This window comes from Berghia stephanieae, chromosome 4 (assembly GCF_034508935.2).
Source record: "Berghia stephanieae isolate SIO BIC M18660-M18661 chromosome 4, UCSD_Bste_1.3, whole genome shotgun sequence".
In the NCBI taxonomy this organism is placed as follows: domain Eukaryota; kingdom Metazoa; phylum Mollusca; class Gastropoda; order Nudibranchia; family Aeolidiidae; genus Berghia; species Berghia stephanieae.
This window is the reverse complement of record NC_088363.1, coordinates 60,073,662-60,092,863: the sequence shown is the minus strand read 5'-3', so window position 1 is coordinate 60,092,863 and position 19,202 is coordinate 60,073,662. Positions and strand designations below refer to the sequence as shown.

General features: G+C 35.5%; 1 non-coding gene across 1 annotated transcript; it reads left to right on the top strand.

Annotated features, from left to right (window-relative positions):
- The first annotated feature begins 15,904 nt into the window (after positions 1-15,904).
- Trnat-agu (transfer RNA threonine (anticodon AGU)) lies at positions 15,905-15,978 on the top strand. The gene has a single exon. It is a non-coding gene; the product is annotated as a tRNA-Thr (tRNA).
- The last annotated feature ends 3,224 nt before the right edge of the window (positions 15,979-19,202 follow it).

Below are 19,202 nucleotides of genomic sequence, written 5' to 3'. Positions count from 1 at the left end.
AAGGCATAAATTAATAAAGAATTATGTAGTCGTCACCATTGACAAGAGAAAGACGTAAATCTTTTGCCACCCAGTCATGGGAGCACATCATCACACTAGGGTGACTGACACCCAGTATCTTCTAACTAACTAATGTGACACCTCAAGATTTCATACAGTGTTAATCTATAAGTGACTTGTAGAGATAATTGCGTGCTTACTTTTTTCTCAAAAAAATATCCTGTTTTACGGTTTGTGTGTGAGTTTGTGTGTGTATGTGTTTTGCGTGTGTGTATTTGTGTTTGTGTGTGTGTGTTTGTGTGTGTCTGTTGTCTTATTGCCTTGTTGGCTTGTTGTGTCTTTGCTTATAAAAATATACAGTAGCTTGACTTCAAACGTACAAAGTGACAAAATAGAAGGAAGACGCTGGTATAGATAGTATGCGCTTAACTAAGAAACTCACAACATTGCCATTCTGAAGTGTAACGTACAAACACACAATACCCTGTGTAACCATGAACATGTATAGTCTGGATGATACAGTAAGGTGAGAATTACTCATAAACATGGATGGCAAAAAACAACTTCATTCTATCTATAAAATAAAGACCTGAAAAAGCGTGTGCGATACAGTGCCAGGCAAAGCAAGAAAGAAAAATATCGCACAGTCGAGGCAGGCTGATTTGTTTGTTTTTTTAATTTTTTTTTTTTTTTCGTGTATTTTTCTTTCTTGCTTTCTCTTGCATTGTTTCTTGATTCGGATTTGTGTGTTCTAATTTAATGAAAGAAAAAAAAAAACCAGCCAACGTTATATTAATTATATTATCATGCTCCTATTGTTTAGCCAGCCTTAATCAATGCAGTTTTATTGTTGTAGAGAAACATATAAATGGGGAGTTTGTATAAAAACAAATAAGAAACAATGGATAAATTGGTTTAATGAGACAATCCCATAGATTGCGCTCAGGCAAAAAATCAAATTTAATTAAGAAGATTCAAGATCCCAGACTCTCTCTCTCTCTCTCTCTCTCTCTCTCTCTCTCTCTCTCTCTCTCTCTCTCTCTCTCTCTCTCTCTCTCTCTCTCTCTCTCTCTCTTCCACACATACTCCCCACTACCACACACTCACACATACACACACACACAAACACACAAAATACACTCTATTTGTGAATGTAACAATAAAATATATTAATGTCCTTAGATATTTATTATAATCTTAAATCTTCATTCGAATGAAGCTCCAAATGAAAACATGATAACGCAATCTAAAAACTACCTGTGTGCGACTGATGTTCGTTTTCTGTATTCTGTATTGTAGCTAAACATAGTGAGTGTTTTTGTACGTAAATCAAATAAAAATGTCATTAAATTACTTACCTCGACATGCTGTATAAGGATATTGGAACAAATCTTTAAGCTAATATTATAGAGTGATGTTGAATAAATGAGGGCAAAGAAGGTGATAATGATGATGATGATGATGATGATGATGGTGATGATGATGATGATGATGATGATGATGATGATGATGATGATGATGATGATGATGATGATGATGATGATGATCATAAAACATCATGAAGAGTATTGCGCATGAATGAAACATTGCAAATACGTTGTATCATAGCTTTTTATACATTTTGATTTTATAATGGCAATAGTAGTTTCTAATGACAATTCTTATCTCTGTTGAAGGAAAATTAATGGCCAAGCATAAAGTGACAGCTTCGGACATCGAGAGACACAAAGACATCAGGGTCACCGATCTCTGATGTCCACTCATGATTTCATCCATAATTCACCGTTTGGGCCTAATTCCCACGTCACTATGATGGACATCTTCGTCCACCCCTCTCATCCCCCTCTCGTCCCTCTCCTCCTCCTCCTCCTCCTCCTCCTCCTCCTCCTCCTCCTCCTCCTCCTCCCCATTACCTCACTATACCAACAGCATCAGTATTTTTCTAATAAACAAAAAGCGAATATTAAAATAGCTTCCAAAAAAAATTGTATTACGTAAGTTGTAGAAATACTGATGTCAAAATGATACTGAGCTGCTAGAAGCTGTGAATTGTAAAAGTAATAAACAAAAGTGAATACAACAGCTTTAAAAATAAACCAAATACCAGACAAGGAACGTTTCGGGCTCAAAACCCTTCTTCAGCCAACAAGAACAACAAAAAAACATTAAAAATGTATCTATCTGGTTTTTAAAGTTTTGTATTCATGTTTTTTTTTTAAATTGTTGTTGGCTGAAGAGGTGGTTTCAGCCCGAAACGTTTCGTGTATGGCATTTTGTTCTTTCTTTTTTTAAGTTGTTATGTCATTTATGTTTGTTAATTTTTACAGTCCACAGCTTCTAACAGCTTTATATCACTTTGACAACAGTTTTCTACAACTTTCGTAACAATATTAATCTCTCACACGCCCATCTATGTAAGCAGAAAACTATCTTTTTCTATAATACTCGCCTCCCTATTCACCAAGTGTCTATTTATCCATCTTTCTTTATAAACTTGTGGTGTCAACACACAAATGGCCCTCTCCTCCCCCCCCCCCCCCCCCCCAACCTCTCTCTCTCTCACACACACACACACACAACACACACACATTCTCACTCCTGTCACTCTCTCTCTCTCACACACACACACACTCTCTCTCTCTCTCCCTCATGCTCATTCTCTCTCTATCTCTCTCTCTATCTCTCTCTCTCTCTCTCTGAGACATACACACATACACACACACACATTCTCTCTCTCTCTCTCTCTCTCTCTCTCTCTCTCTCTCTCTCTCTCTCTCTCTCTCTCTCTCTCTCATTCTATCTATCTTTCTATCTGTCTATCAATCTATCTATTTATTTCCGTTACCTCGGAACACTACCGCAATAGTATCTTCAGTATGGATAGCATGAAGTTCGTAGATAGAACAAGGGGGAAATAGGGAGAATACTCTCTCCGGACAAAACAAGAAATGGAGATGTAGATAAACATGTTGGTGCATGTAGCACATAACCAGAAACTGACCAAAGTGCCAGCTGAATGAAATGTGTGCTGCTTAGAATACAGAATTTGTAGACATGGGGATAACAGTTTTATCTCCAATTTTCCACAAATTAAGAAGATAATTAAAAAAAAAAAAAGAAATATATATATATATATATATATATATATATATATATATATATATATATATATATATATATATATATATATATATATATATATATAAGACGTTTGTACCTTGTTATTAAAATGTGATACCGACTTCAGTCACTTTGTTCTACTTAAATGACGACTTATCTCAATACGATTTTTAAGGGGTTGGATTGGGGGGGGGGGGGGGGGGTAGAACTTGTAATGTGGTAGAATGACTTCGAAAGTTTAAAAAGTGAAGGTAGATGTACGTAAGGCAAGGATTTATTTGCCACGAACTTTGTATGTCGTGTTCCAGGTGAAATAGGAAGGGCAACAGTTTGTACTTTACTTGTTTAGGATGTTAGGTATTTATTTGAATCCGTAATAACATTTCCCTAACAATGGATTGGGAGTGGTGGTGGGAGTAAAATGTTGACCACGCTTCTTCTTTTTTGATCAAATTTAATTTCTGCCTTTCTCAGTCCATATTATAGTATGTAAATGATTTTAACTTACAAAAGGAGAAGTACACTTAATAATCAAAATCAATAATTTTTTGTTTGTTTGAGAATGTCTACTGCCTCTCCATGCGCAGTGATCTTCACAATGCTTCATTCTCTCTCTCTCTCTCTCTCTCTCTCTCTCTCTCTCTCTCTCTCTCTCTTTCTTTCTCTCTCGCTCTCTCTCTCCCTCTCCCTCTCTCCCCCCCTCTCTCTCTCTCTCTCTCTCTCTCTCTATATATATATATATATATATATATATATATATATATATATATTGAATCGTATTTGATACAAATATGGTACGGATAGTGCTCGACATGTAGCAATGAATCATGTTTAATTTACCAAGCCACAGTCACCGAAACTAAAACAAACAAGCAAGAAAAATATGTAGGACTAACGGAAAATAATTTCAAAACAAGATACAACCTCCACACCTCAACATTTAGAAACACTAACAAAAAAAAATATCCACAAAACTCAGCGAACATATTTGGAAATTAAAAGACAACAAACTAGACCACAACATTTCATGGAAAATTTTATCTAAAGCAACAGGATACACACCAACATCAAAACAATGTAGCTTATGCCTGGAAAAGAAATATACTATAATCAAACACCCTCATGAAGCCACACTCAACACGAAAAATGAGATGTAAAATACGTGTCCACATCGCCGGAAGTTCTTATTAATCAACTACAAACCGGAACCACTTCAACAAACAACAACAGACAACAAACCAAACTCATGTAACACACAGTCCTGACGATGGCTGATTAGGCCTGAAACATCGATGGAGACTGACTCCAACATTGTGGTAAATATTAAAATAATTATATATATATATATATATATATATATATATATATATATATATATATATAATAATAATATATATATATATATATATATATATATATATATATATATATATATATAATATATATATATATATATATATATATATATAATATATATATATATATATATATATATATATATATATATATATATATGTATATATATATCCCTCATACATCTAACGATGCGACACGGATTCCCTGAGGCCCAATTCGCATCGCTAATGAAAACGGATATGCTTACTTGTGTATTATATTATATTATACACATACAATATCAACGTTGTCAGGAATTCTGATCCGAGTCTAATTTTGCATTGCCATTTTATGGTTTAAAAAAGACATTGAAAATGCACCTAAGGCTTAGTTTCTTTGAGGCGGGAGGTACAGGATATAATATTCTAAAAATGGAATGTTTAGTTTTAACGGCGCCAGAGAGTAAGTTTCAACTGATAACAATGAATGAGTTCTTTGTAGAACTGACAACAATGAACAATTGCTCTAATTGTTAGAAACAAGAATTATAACAGATCTTAATTCAATCAATCAACCCCAAACCGTGAACAATATTATAATATGCATGGCTATAGTGATTCGGGCTCATAACAAGCAAGCCGTAATGAGAGGAGGACAAATCAAAGAAAAAGGTTTTGGGGGGCACCAGCTTATCAGAGCTTGACCGATGTGCACAATGAATGAATGCATGGCTTTATAGCTTTCCGGTCCAATAGGGAATTTGATGAAAGGCACCGATGTGATCATCCCTCTGGACAATTAATTACCCAGCCAATCAGTATGTTTGTGGTTGGCGTGGGGGGACTCGGTGAGATGAGTGTATTCCTACGCCTATGGAAATCTTACGCCTTGTTACTCTTGGTCCGATATGAGATGATTGGAATTTCGCTGTGTCCTGTTTTGGACGGAATTCTGGGGCGAAATTGATCCGTTTTATCAATGCATGCAAGACTTCTTTTTTTTTTTAAATCAGAAGAATCCTAAGGCGTTGCTCTACATTCCTTGTAAGAGATGATAATGGTTTATCTGGATCAATTACAAACTCACACTATATTATATTCCTTGTGCGATCAAAAAATCAAGAAGGAGGTGGGGTGTGAGGATTGATATTACGTGGGGTTTTTTTTTTCTTTTCTTTTTTTTTTTTTTTTTTGGTTTTGTTTTGTTTTGTTTTGTTTTTTGTTTTGTTCTTTGTTTGTTTGTTTTGTTTGTTTTTTGTTGTCGTTGTTTTTTTTTTTTTTTGTTTTTTTTTTGTTTTGTTTTTTTTTTTGGGGGGGGGGGGTTGTTCAGTTGGTAGATAAATCGTAAAAAAGGACCAATACCGATATTTTTTCTGACTCCAATTATATCCCAGCAGTGAGTGAGTAACTGGGTCTGTCCATAGGACGCTAACTAATTACCATCCATTCTTTAAATAGAACGCCAGATTATCACATCTCTCCATCCATTTATCTATCTATCTTGTATCTCTCTCTCTCTCTCTCTCTCTCTCTCTCTCTCTCTCTCTAGTATCTATCTATCTATCTCTCTCTCTCTCTAGAGATATACATATATATATATATATATTATATATATATATATATATATATATATATATATATAAGAGAGAGAGAGAGAGAGAGAGAGAGAGAGAGCATTATAGATAAGATAATATAAGATAAGATATACTTTATTGATCCTGAATGGAAATCATCATAATGTTGCACATCTTACATGGTTATATTATCACAGATTTATATACTGTCATGAACTAATTGCTGAAAATACGAAGCTAATTAAAACAAAAATACACATAAAATATAATAAAATCATAAAATATACAGCAGTTACAAGCAATGCTTTAAAAATCGGACATAAAAGTAGAATAGAGTTGTAATAATGGATTTGTAATGTAAAGAGAATTTTGAAAATATATTGGGAAGGATTGCACGTAGCCAACACATGTTAATAAAAAGTAAAAATAATGCCTGGTATTTCAATGTATAAATGAATAAAAATAATGTAAATATAGCACAATGTAAACATGCATAAATAAAAAGATATAAGAAATCCAAGGCTTTGATAATATTATGCAGTCGTACTTAATCATGCATTCATATTTTTACCACAACCTTCAAAATTTGCATACAATAATGTCGAGTAATAATATGTATGAACATGCACTTTATTCTAACTCGCCATGACGTCACACCACTTAAGCACCAATCAGCTGGCAAATCACACGCGTGGTTGCTCACGAAGCGTGAAGGCGTCCAAACGTAAACATTGGATGTGCGACTGTGAATAATGCGATAGTGCTTGGGACGTGTTAGTGTCACCGATAAGGACATCAAAGGAACATCGGTGACATACAGGCCTTAATTTACTTTCCCAAAAGCGTTTTCCGTACGTGGTGGAGGGGCACGGCAGGCAGAATGACTTACTGTTTTTGTTTTAAACTGTAAAACAATTTATTTTAAATGGAGACTAATTAATTAGGTCTGACCCAGAGATGATAAAAAAAAGAGCACAATGATTGTATATGTGTGTTTGTGTGTATATGTGTGTGCATGTGTGTGTGTGTGTGATTTATCAACTTGACTCACTTCAAATCTCCCTTTTTTAAATCACCGATTTCCATAAATTACAACACCATATAAAAATGAATGGATCACTATTGTTTTTCTTTAATTGTAAAAAAAAATAATAATCACCTACTGCAATTGGAATACAGAAAGGCATAATTTTATTTTACCTCTTTAATTATGAACATACTTTAATCATTTAATCGTCTCTATACCAGTTTATTGCTTTAGTTCTTCTTCCATTCACTTCAGTTATTATCTCAAGATGAATAAAATCGACAACCGTGTTCAATTCAGAGTGAAACGACCCACCTTTTTCCAGGTCTTCCCGGATGATGTTTGATTTTTTTTTTTTGGCTAAAGATCTCTAGGGTGTCCGAGTCTTCTCTTCTTGTGGGTTCCAAAAATTACCATCCATACCTTTTTTTTTAGAATTAAAAAAAGCAACTCATGTTTATGTAAACCAAAAGAAACACACCATTGAGGATACTGAGCGCTACAGTAGCGTACTGACATTATTACTTAGTGTTGCATGGTCGTTTGTGAATACGATGTCATATCTGACCATTTATTTTATCGTGTCTGATTCATGCTTAATCATTCTTATCGTCCCTATTTTTGTCCATCTCACATCCGTCTTCATTTGAAACTTTATAATTGATGCTCATGAATTGTCTCAGCATGAATTGGGGAAGATCCATTGTATAGTTTCTTTAGCAGTCAGTTAAAGAAACTTACCTCGCATTCCTAAACGATGGCATTTATTTCAACCATAACTCTATAAGATTAAGTTCAAACTTCAATTTAAAGGATTTAAAGGATCAAGCGTTCTACCCGACATAAGTCGAAGTGATACTAAGCTGCTAAAAGCTGCGGAATGTAAAAAGTAATAAGCTAAAAGTGGATATAACAGCTTTAAGAAAAAGAACAAAATACCGAACCCAAAACGTTTCGGGCCCAAAACTCTACTTCAGCCAACATCAAAAATAGTGAAAACATAAAACATTACTTTAAAACCATATCCCGATATAGTAGATAGTCCCTTAGAGGATAGGTCACTAATATTGTCTTGCCATCGAGATTTCAACCCAAAACGAAGGTCAATGACTAATTAGCACGTTATCGGCTTGGCCACACGATGTACATAATATGTACGAGTATTAATATTTATAATCTACCATGTCAGTCTGATTGGGAATGACTCCTCAATTCATTGCTACATAAACAATAATAATATCTAATCCTTCGACTCCCAAGTTCCCATGACACCCTCCAATCATCCATGCAGTACCAATTGTCTTGAAGCCGTGGTTCTAATCCCCTCTAGTTTTGTTCTCAGCTCCTTTATCACCGAATCACGTGACAGGACAATCACTGGTTGAAGTGTTAACGACAGGATTTGGGTATTTTGCATAATGTGGACATTTCTATAATAGCGCTCTGCTATATTCATAAGAATAAAGTTTCCGACTTGGGAAACTGTTAAATCAGACAAACCTATTAAACGCTGAATAAACGCAGCTGCTATAAAATCTAAAAATCCCGGTTGTGTCATTTCATACAATATCTCTGTTTTCATTTTTTGTTTATTAGTTTGTATGATTGTTTTAAAATATTATTTTGATTTTGCGTCTTTATTTTAAATTTGTTTGAGCTCTTTTAATTTGAAATAAAATGGAAACTTATCAAACTTTTAGAAGGAAAAGTAGGCTATTCATACATTCGAAGTTCTGATGACTCGGATGGTAGAGCATTCTATTCACATGAAAAGGGAGTGGGTTTTATCCCAGCTTGAGTCAAGGATTATTCTGACCCCACTTTCCACTTATCTGTATGCAAAAGTATTGGTATTGTTAGAAGTAGTAAGTAAGAGTAGCAGTGATAGTGTGTTATATTAGTAGTAGTAGTAGTAGTAGTAGTAGTAGTAGTAGTAGTAGTAGTAGTAGTAGTAGTAGTAGCAATAGTAGTAGTAGTAGTAGTAGTTGTAGTAGTAGTAGTAGTAGTAGTAGTAGTAGCAGTAGTGGTGGTAGTAGCAGTAGTAGTAGTAGTTGTTGTAGTAGCAGTAGTAGTAGTAGCAGTAGTAGTAGTAGTGTGTAGTAGTAGTAGTAGTAGTAGTTGAGTGTAGTAGTAGTAGTAGTAGTAGTAGTAGTAGTAGTAGTTAGTAGTAGTAGTAGTAGTAGTAGTAGTAGTAGTTAGTAGTAGTAGTAGGTAGTAGTAGTATTGTAGTGTAGTAGTAGTAGTTAGTAGTAGTAGTAGTAGTAGTAGTAGTAGTAGTAGTAGTAGTAGTAGTAGTAGTATAGTAGTAGTAGTAGTAGTAGTAGTAGTAGTAGTAGTAGAGTAGTAGTAGTAGTATAGTAGTAGTAGAGTAAGTAAGAGTAGAGAGAAGAAGAAGAGAAAAGAAGAAGAAGAAGAAGAAGAAGAAGAAGAAGAAGAAGAAGAAGAAGAAGAAGAAGAAGAAGAAGAAGAAGAAGAAGAAGAAGAGAAGAAGAAGAAGAAGAAGAAGAAGAAGAAAAGAAGAAGAAGAAGAAGAGAAGAAGAAAGAAGAAGAAGAAGAAGAAGAAGAAGAAGAAGAAGAAGAAGAAGAAGAAGAAGAAGAAGAGAGAAGAAGAGAAGAGAGAGGAGATGGGAGGAGGAGGAGGAGAAGGAGAGTGGAGGGATGGTGGAAGAGGAGGAAAAAAGAGGAAAAGGAAAATGGGAGAGAACGAAAAAAAGTCTTAAGCTCTTGAAGTTTACAGGCGTGAAAATGTGTTTCTCGTATGCTTCCCTCACAATATCATAGCAAGCTATACAATACATTTATCAACTTCTTGATCAAAATAATGTTTAGAGCCAAGTTAATCCTATTTTAATTAGCGAGAATTTGACAATAACTGCTACCATCCTGTGAAAAGGACACTGATGATTTCCACCAGATCTATATCAAACTCACCAGCCATACACGGGCGTAAAATAAAAAAAAAATATAATTATTTTTTTTTTACAATTTTAAAAACAACCAAAAACAAAAGCAATACAAAAGCAAACAAAAAAAAATTAAAAACAAACAAAAAGACCCACACAATTGAAGCTCTTTCAATTTAGCTAAAGAAATCTGATGAATAATACAACTCTTTATTCTTGAAACGTGTCGATTTCCAAACAATTTTAGCAAAATGCTTCAAACTCATTTCCCAATTTCGAGACTTTTGCTTTTCTGCCCACCAGGCGTCTTTTATTGCCATGGTGATTGGAAGTGTTACGGTGGACTCGACGAGTGTACGTGTTAATGGTGAGGAGATAGAAATTGATTCATAGTACGGTGGAGGGCGTTATAAAGGGAATAGTCTTGGAATAAAAATAGATGGAAGGAGGATGACGTCATAATACTGAAGCCAATCGTTGGCCGCTTCCGCCATATTGGGAAGACCAAAACATTCCTTCGTTACGGCCATAGTTACGGTGATTCACTCATCGGTGGAAATCCGAATCGCGATGATCAGTGGATGTTAAGAACAAAGGGGGGTTGCAAATTCCTTCTAGTGGAGTTATTGATGTCTGTTTAATTTCTGAAAAGCATTTCAGAATATATGTTGCAACTGTAGGTCAAGATCATTTTCATTTCAATCGATATGATTGCCATAAACTTTTGCTAAGCATCATGAACTTCATGATGAAGTCTTTCGTCAATAAACCCGTGTTTTCTACATTATTTCATTCTCATATGTTTGATCATGAGGGGACTGAGAATCATTTGATTCTTCTACTAAAAGCAATATATTCAGGTCAGGTATTTCTATGCTGGTAAACTGTACAGTGAACAATTGAAAAAGAAGCTAATGTGTAAAAGCCGTCAAGTTCTTAACAAATTCATTTTATTTACAGGGCAGAAACAATGTCATCATTAACTTGTGTGATTTTTTTAAAGAGGCAAAAATGTTTGTGTATAACCCTTTCCTGGCTAGGCTGGATTTCACGTCAAACATCATTCCATCTGCTACAACTTTCACCTCGAGCACTCGGAGGGCTCGAGTCGCATCACAGGGGCTAATTTCTGAACTGTAGAGGATTGAATGATGAATGACGTAAAATCCAGTCTCGCCATGACAGACTTCTGTAATAACTATTAATGATGAACTAGTAATGAAATTGCTGGGATTTTTGTTTTATTTTGAAATCTTAGTGAATTATGATCAAACAATGAACCTTTTTGTGTGACCATGATATTTTGTGTAATAATGTCTTCTTTTTTGTCACTTTACACAAATAAATATAAAATGTAAATAGCATTTTGTGACTTAATTTTTGATGAATTATGGTAATTCATAGCTCTAGTAGCGGGGGTCCCGTTAGTTCAGTTGGTAGAGCATTGGACTGTCACGCCAAAGGTCTCGGGTTCGAGTCCCTTTGCAGCCAGAATTTTTATACGGTTCCCCCTGTCCACCCCGCAGCAATTGGGTAGCTTACTCTCCTACTGCTATAGCTGCAGTGGTACGTCCACATTTTAAGTTGTCACCATTAACCCTTTCATGGTTAGGTTTGAGTTGAACCGAACCAAAACCAAACGTACGTTTGTCTATACATGACTGACTTATGCAGTTTCACCTAGACATAGTCCATGTGATGCGACTCGAGCGCGCTTTAGACTAATCTGTGATGAAAACTGTACAGGATCGACTCATATTTGATGTGAAATCTAATCTAGCTGTGAAAGGATTAAGAATTGTGGTCGTGTAGTGGTGGCCTGGTTTTAAATGTGATTCCTACCCCGAAACTTTGTGCTGTAAGAGTCAGCTAAAAGTGGTGGGTGGTTGGGAGGGCCTGAGATGTATGCTTTCTTCTACTTTTATCCCCTTATCTTTTGTAACGTCTGCTTTCTGCACTTGTCCTTGACCGAAATAGCTCGGTTGTGGTTGGGTTCATGTGGGGTTTTCTGCTTTTGAGGAATATGACGCGGCCGGGAACCGAACCCCAGACCTCCTGGTTACGAAGCCAACGTTCTAACCAACTGAGCCACTGTGACCATTAACAAGTAAAGATTGGTAGCGGATGACCGAATGGTCTACTTGCTGTTCTCTCTTCTTGGCCAAGCGAAATATGCCGTCTCGTGGCACGCAGGTTCGATTCCGACCGGATCCACTTCTTATTTTTCGATATCTTTAATTCGAGCTTGCACTTCCATTACTTTCTGTGCGGTTGCTTGATATTTTACAAGTGTTTACTCATACTCATACTCCTCCCTTTTTCCTTATATTCATGTCATAACCAACAAGCAAAGCAAATCTAACGTGCGTAGTGATAGTGCTTTGGCTTCAGAATTGAACGAATAAAATAATTTAATTAATATTGCCTTTGCAAGGTATTTTACAACATCATAATGACTAAATTCCCTTAGTAGGTGAGTGTTTTAATCGGCAACACAAGATGATTTCCATCACTCAAGTCTATAGTTTCTATGATAAACAATCGTTTCCTGGGCTTTTCAATATGGCGGCTAAGCTCCGCCCACTGGCATCAACTTTGCGACTGCGCGAACGAAGCCGCTTACCTTCCATGTATTATTATTCCAAGGGAATAGTAATTACGTTTGTATGGTAATGAACGTGGAATAAGTTCTATTTCTTCATTTGGAAGTCGTGGGCTGAGGACGATTTAAAAAAAAAAAAATAAAAAAAACACATTCTGCCAGAAAAATAAAATCTCAAATCGTTGAAATGTGTTCATAATTTATGGACAAAAGAGTGGATAAGCTTTGTATAGGGTTATTAACAAAAAAATAAATTTAAATAATCGGATAATAAATAAATAAATAAATAAATAAATAAACAACAACTGAATAACATCAACCGCATTCTATATGTACCTTAGTGATTAGAGATTATTGACTTGTTTTATCAACTGTTTTATCATCTTTTGTAATCTATCATAGTTTCGTGGAGTTATACAGCGGAGCGCTCAACACAACATGGTATTTTTTCAAGCCCAGGGACAACTCGCTCCCAATACAGCACCATAATATATTCGACCTTGGAGTTTGTTTTGTTCAACATTTGCTTCCGTGGGATCAGAAGTAGTAGAACTCAAATTGCAAATAAATCAGTCTACTTTGGTCATTTTTATGACCGTCTAGACAGTTATAAGAAAACAATAATAATATATCTATCTGTCTTAAATTATTGTCACGTGACTTCGAGTCACACTGACCTCACAAATAGAAGTATACCTCCTACAACTCGTCACCGAAAACTCATTTCAACTAGCACCTATTATTATAGAGCAACGGACAAAACATATTATCCAGACCTAGATATCTGATCCTTGTCAAAGAAGGAAGTATTCACAAAAGGAGCAGCAGAGATTTGATGATATATTGATACAACCACGGTGGTCAACATAGAAAACGATGATAATTTATAACGAGGGAATGATTCCACAGTCTTGACACCCGTAGGAGGTGTTACAATCCTACCTTTGTACTGTTGTATCGGTTTTCGTGGGGGCCATTACCACTAAACGGCCGCATGTCCTCGAAAATGGTCCGTTTGTTTTGGGGCCACCATGAATGTTTACTCTCCGCAGACGACGCTTTGTTCTGGTCGCCAGTTTGTATCGGAACCAAACAGCCGCAAAAGGCTTTGACCACCTCCGGGTTTGACCATTCAACAATGAAAGCGTCAAGACATTGGACGTAAGTTTGTTCAGAGCAAATACTGTAAGATGGATTGGCCTTTATTTTGTTTTATAAATCAACTGGCGCACGGAAGCAGCAGGTATTGATGGGATAGTTAGTTAGAGACGGGGTAGAAGAAGAGGAAGTGGTGGATGTTGTGACTTTTAGTCTGAACTCTCGGGTAGAAAACATTGAGTCAAGTATGCATCAAGCACCCTACAGATAGACAGCATGAAATAGTATATATCTCCTTTTAAAGTCCTTTTATCAATGGTTTATGGGGTGCCCGAATATGATAATGGTGGTGATAATGGTAATGATAACAAAAACAACAACAACAACAACAACAACAATAATAATAATAATAATAATATAATAATATAATAATAATAATAATAAATAATAATAATAATAATAATAATAATAATAATAATAATAATAATAATAATATATTTATTATCATTATTACTATTATTATCATAATCATCATCGTCATCATCATTATTATTATTATTTTTATGAATTATTATTGTTATTATTGTGATAATTATTATTATTTTATTATTATTATTATTATTATTATTATTATTATTATTATTATTATTATTATTATTATTATTATTATCATCATCATCATCGTCTTTATTATTTATCAGGACTAGTGTCAACCCAGCAGTTCTACCGTTTCAATAAATGTTCGTCCTCTGCAGAAGTTAGGATACAATAATAATAGTGTCTATTTCACGCTACAAAGTTTGAGATCCGTTCCAGCTCCATTGGCTCCAGCTCTCTCCAGAACTTTTCACATTTATTATCTGAGGGTCAAGTATTCCAAAACATGACATATTATATGAGAATACCTCGATGTTTTCATAACCACGGGACAGCCTGACAACATTGCCATTATTCTATCAATGGGGAAGACACTCTGTGTTAAAGAGGTTGTCATCTTACAACTATCATCATAATCGTCTTCTGGGATTGGAAATGACGGTTGATAAAATCCGTCTTCATACACTGTCACATCGACATTATCTACTCGTCAACGCACACACTATCAGGACTCTCTATACATAAGAATCAAGAATATGGGAGCCTTGTTCCTTTATTGTCGTTCTGTTTAAAGTCCTACACCATTCCGCAACAGTTCAAATGGACGATTGGATGTAAATGTAAATATGTAAATAATGAATTTATATAGAGCCTAAACATCCACGTTAATCGTGCTCTGCGGCGCTTTACATAATAAAAATAAAAATAAAAATGTTTAAAAACAACAAAATTAAAAATCACGACACTACATGATACATAATAAGCATGCATACAAAAAACAGAATCAAAGCAACATCCATTTCATGAAAAATAAGCCTCGCGGAACAACTCAGTCTTCAGACATTTCCTGAAAGATGATATGTTTTCACAGGACTTTGTCCGAGGACTAAGTGCGTTCCATAGGCGTGGAGCTATGAATGAAAAGGCTTTTTCACCGAAAGTGGATTTTGAGATGGTAACTTTTAGAAGTTGGGACTGAGATGATCTTAGATTTCGAGTGGGTTCATATTTTTTAATCAGTTCCTGCAAATATTCAGGAGCCAATCCATCCAGACATCTAAAAACATAGCACAATATTTTAAATTCTATCCTATACTTCACAGGAAGCCAGTGCAATTCCTGGAGAACTGGTGTTATATGATCTCTTTTTTTTCGTTAATTTCGTTAATTTTATGATGATGATGATGATGATGATGATGATGATGATCATGATGATGATGATGATGATGATGATGATGATGATGATGATGCATGCAAAGTCGAAACTCTCTCTCTCTCTCTCTCTCTCTCTCTCTCTCTCTCTCTCTCTCTCTCTCTCTCTCTCTCTCTCTCTCTCTCTCTCTCTCTCTCTCTAAACCCATGCCTACTCTTATTGACTCTCTATTGACCACCATTTATATACAAGGATATAAACAGCATCTCAGCTTTTATTGAGATAGATAGATAGATAGATAGATTAATTGATTGATAAACATATAGATAGATAGATAGATAGATAGATAGATAGATAGATAGATAGATAGATAGATAGATAGATAGATAGATAGATAGATAGATAGATAGATAGATAGATAGAGCATATGTTTTACTGCCAACTACTCACTACTTATCACGTTTTTATTTTATAAAGAGAAATATTTTAGCAACTGGCTCTATAGCTCAGTTGGTTAGAGCGTCTGCCTAGTAAGCAGAAGGTCGAGGGTTCGAATCCCCCTGGAGCCTAGAATTTTTTTTTCTATTTTTAAAAAGTAAAAAATTCCATATGCTTTTGCCAAAAACATATTTCGCTTTCTTTTCTTTGTTTGTTTGTTTGTTTGTTTGTTTTTGTTTTTTGTTTGTTTGTTTTTTTTGTTTTTTTATTTGTTTTGTTTACACTCCATTATTCCAGCAATTCGATTTCACAATATGACGTCTTATATATATACAATATATATATATATATACAAGCTTTTCGAATTTACACTTTTTCATCGTGCATTTCACTCATTATTCCTTGAGCCCTCTCGGAACCAAGTCGTCTTTCTTTCAGTACACGTCGTCCGAAAGGTACTCTTTTGATATCTGTGTCTGCTTGAACTATTATCCATGATATCTATGTAACGTTTAACCGTGTCTATGACATACTCGATGCGCTTAATCAATTTGATCTTTGAGAGGTTCGAACACATATCATATATTATGGATGACAATGAAAAATTCCAAGTTATTGATTAGTTATTATTATTTTTGGTCATCCTTGTTTTGGAATTTACTCTACATCCAATTCCTAACGTTTACAGTTCGGACAATGCCCGATAATCCCTCTATCAAAATTATATTTAGATTCTACGAACGTCGTCGTCACTCTATTTCAGCTGAAGCGAGTCTGATTCACCGCCGATTCATAAAAGAATTAATGGCAGGACCTTTCAAGCCTTGTAAAAACATTATCCCGGATCTTGGTGCAGTTGTATGGAGTCCCCGGGAGGAAAGGAGGACCGTTGCCCGAGGGTAGATCGGGAACAGGCCTGGTCATGTCGTCTTTCATTGTAATCCTATTGTGGTCTTCCGTGGGAGGAGTTGGGGAGGTTTCTCTTTATTCCAGTGAGTTGTTGAAGGCCACGATGGAGGGATGGGTGGAGGTCGTGATGGATGGGGAAAATTGGTTGTCGTGGTGGAGATGGTTGTATGTTTGAGGGGTGGTTTTGGTGATGAGATTGTGGAATTGTTTTGACTTAGTCGTGGCAGATGGGAGATGGAAAGTGTTCCGTGATTTCGTTAAAGTTCTGTTGGAATTTCATGGTCATTTAATTTTGGTGATGATGCCGTTAGTTGAGTTTTTGATGATGATGATGATGATGATGATGATGATGATGATGATGATGATGATGATGATGATGATGATGATGGTGATGGTGATGGTGGTGGTGGTGGTGGTGGTGGAGGTGGTGGCGATGGTGGTGTTACCAATCATGTAAAATGTTTACCACACGTACGTATTCGTTTAACCTGTTTGGTCGAATGCCGTAAGAGAGATTGAAAAGAATGGAAGATTTTTGCTATAGCGTGTGAATTGGACATTTTAAAAAGTCCTCATTGAACACTGCTTTTAGGCGTAACAATATATCAGTCACATAAGAGTGTTGCCATAATAATAGAACATAAAAAGAAAGGATTTATTATAATTTTGCCACAGCCTTGGCAATACATAAATATTGACTTAAGAGAAATTTATTATTTTCAATCTTACACGCTAAAAGACATTCATTAAATATTTTGTGATATAAATATATGACAAAGTCATGAGTCTAATGTCAACCGCCTTCTATATTATAAAAAATTATTTCCCAGATCTGGCATTATAATATTCTACCTTAATCTCCATTTTTCACCGATAGCCGTTGGGCACACTTATAAAAATTACTCCGATCTGTAGTGCCAGAACTGGTGTTTGTTATTTTGAAATTCATGCGACCAGAGAAGTGGCCATCCAAAGTAAACCGTAGCTCTATCCCGGTTTGGTTGTAAATAATTGACAGTTCCTTGTTGTAAATCTTTCACCCATGACCTTCTCAAGAGGTCCATGTTAACCCTTTTTTCACAACTCTCCGGGCACTGACGAGTGATAAGGCGTGGTCAGAATGACAATAACTTCTCTTTTACATTATATTTTCTCTTTCCTTTCTATTCTGCTTTTGACAAGAGAAAAGGCCATCTTATCACTCAGCCGTGTAATAAACAGGAATTGTGATTAGAATCCTGTGATAAAACATGCTTGTGGCCGCCTCTTAGTTTCATGGAACGTTTAGATTTTGTTTTATAAACACAATTAAAAACTTCACAGTTTGGCGTGAAAAGGTTATTGTATTTATGATAAATGTATTTTGGTTTAGTTCTTATAAATGTTCTAATTATATTTGTTGTTTTCAAACATTCTCAACGACTCTTCAAATGCACTTGAAATTGAAAGCTGTCTCGCACGTTTTTCCAGTAACTTGAACCTTGCTTTGTCTATGTCAGTAATCAATTTTACATTTCAGTAATTTTAAGCGGTATGAACTGTGAAGTGACTTTAACAGTACTCCAAAGTATGAATGGTAGGTACTTTTTTAAAACCAATATAAGTGACATCAGGGCCGGCATGGCACCGTATTTCGTTTATTTGTAATAAAGTCAAGCAACAATGCCGTGACATGTGGCCAAATAGAGTGAGAAGGCCATTCTAGCATTGAGTCCTTGTGTATGACACTTTGCATATTTCTTAGCTTTTTGCAGTGACGGATATTGTAAGACTGTTGGAACGAGAAAAAAAAGAGGGGGATGAGAAACAGAGTTATTCAAGTCTATTATATTGATAACTATTAATTTTACCTCTATGGTTAGAATTTGAGGTAAAATCTAAATTGTTTTCAAATGTTTTCGTTCACAAAAGTTATCAAAGATTTCTTGAACACAGACAATGCTTTGAACTCCCGGATGCTCTGTGGAATTGTATTCCATACAGACGGATGAAAATGAGAAATGGACTGTGTTCCCAAAATTTCCTTTACTATACTATTATTGCCTATCATTGATTGCGGATTCACTTGTTACACTCATTTGTGACCAAATGCTTTACTACCTACATAGGTCGAGGTGGACCTGATGGCCAAAATTCAATTTTAAGCTTATCATATTAAATTTGAGAGTCCCGATAGCTCAGTTGATAGCTTCACAAGCAAAGGGACCGAGATTGATCCCGAATGAAGTCGAGATATCTTTCTGACCTCATTGTCCACTCAGCAGTGATTGGGTAGCTGGGTCTGTTAGATCTGATGGAAAGTGCTTTGCGTGGTTACTAGCGTGTTATCAAAAGGGTTGCAAGCAGCGACATCTATAGAGATGAAGTCCTAGGTTGCAAGACATTCATACTTTGTCCTTTTCACGGAATAGAAACCGGGATATACGCCATCCGGCTCAATAGGCCT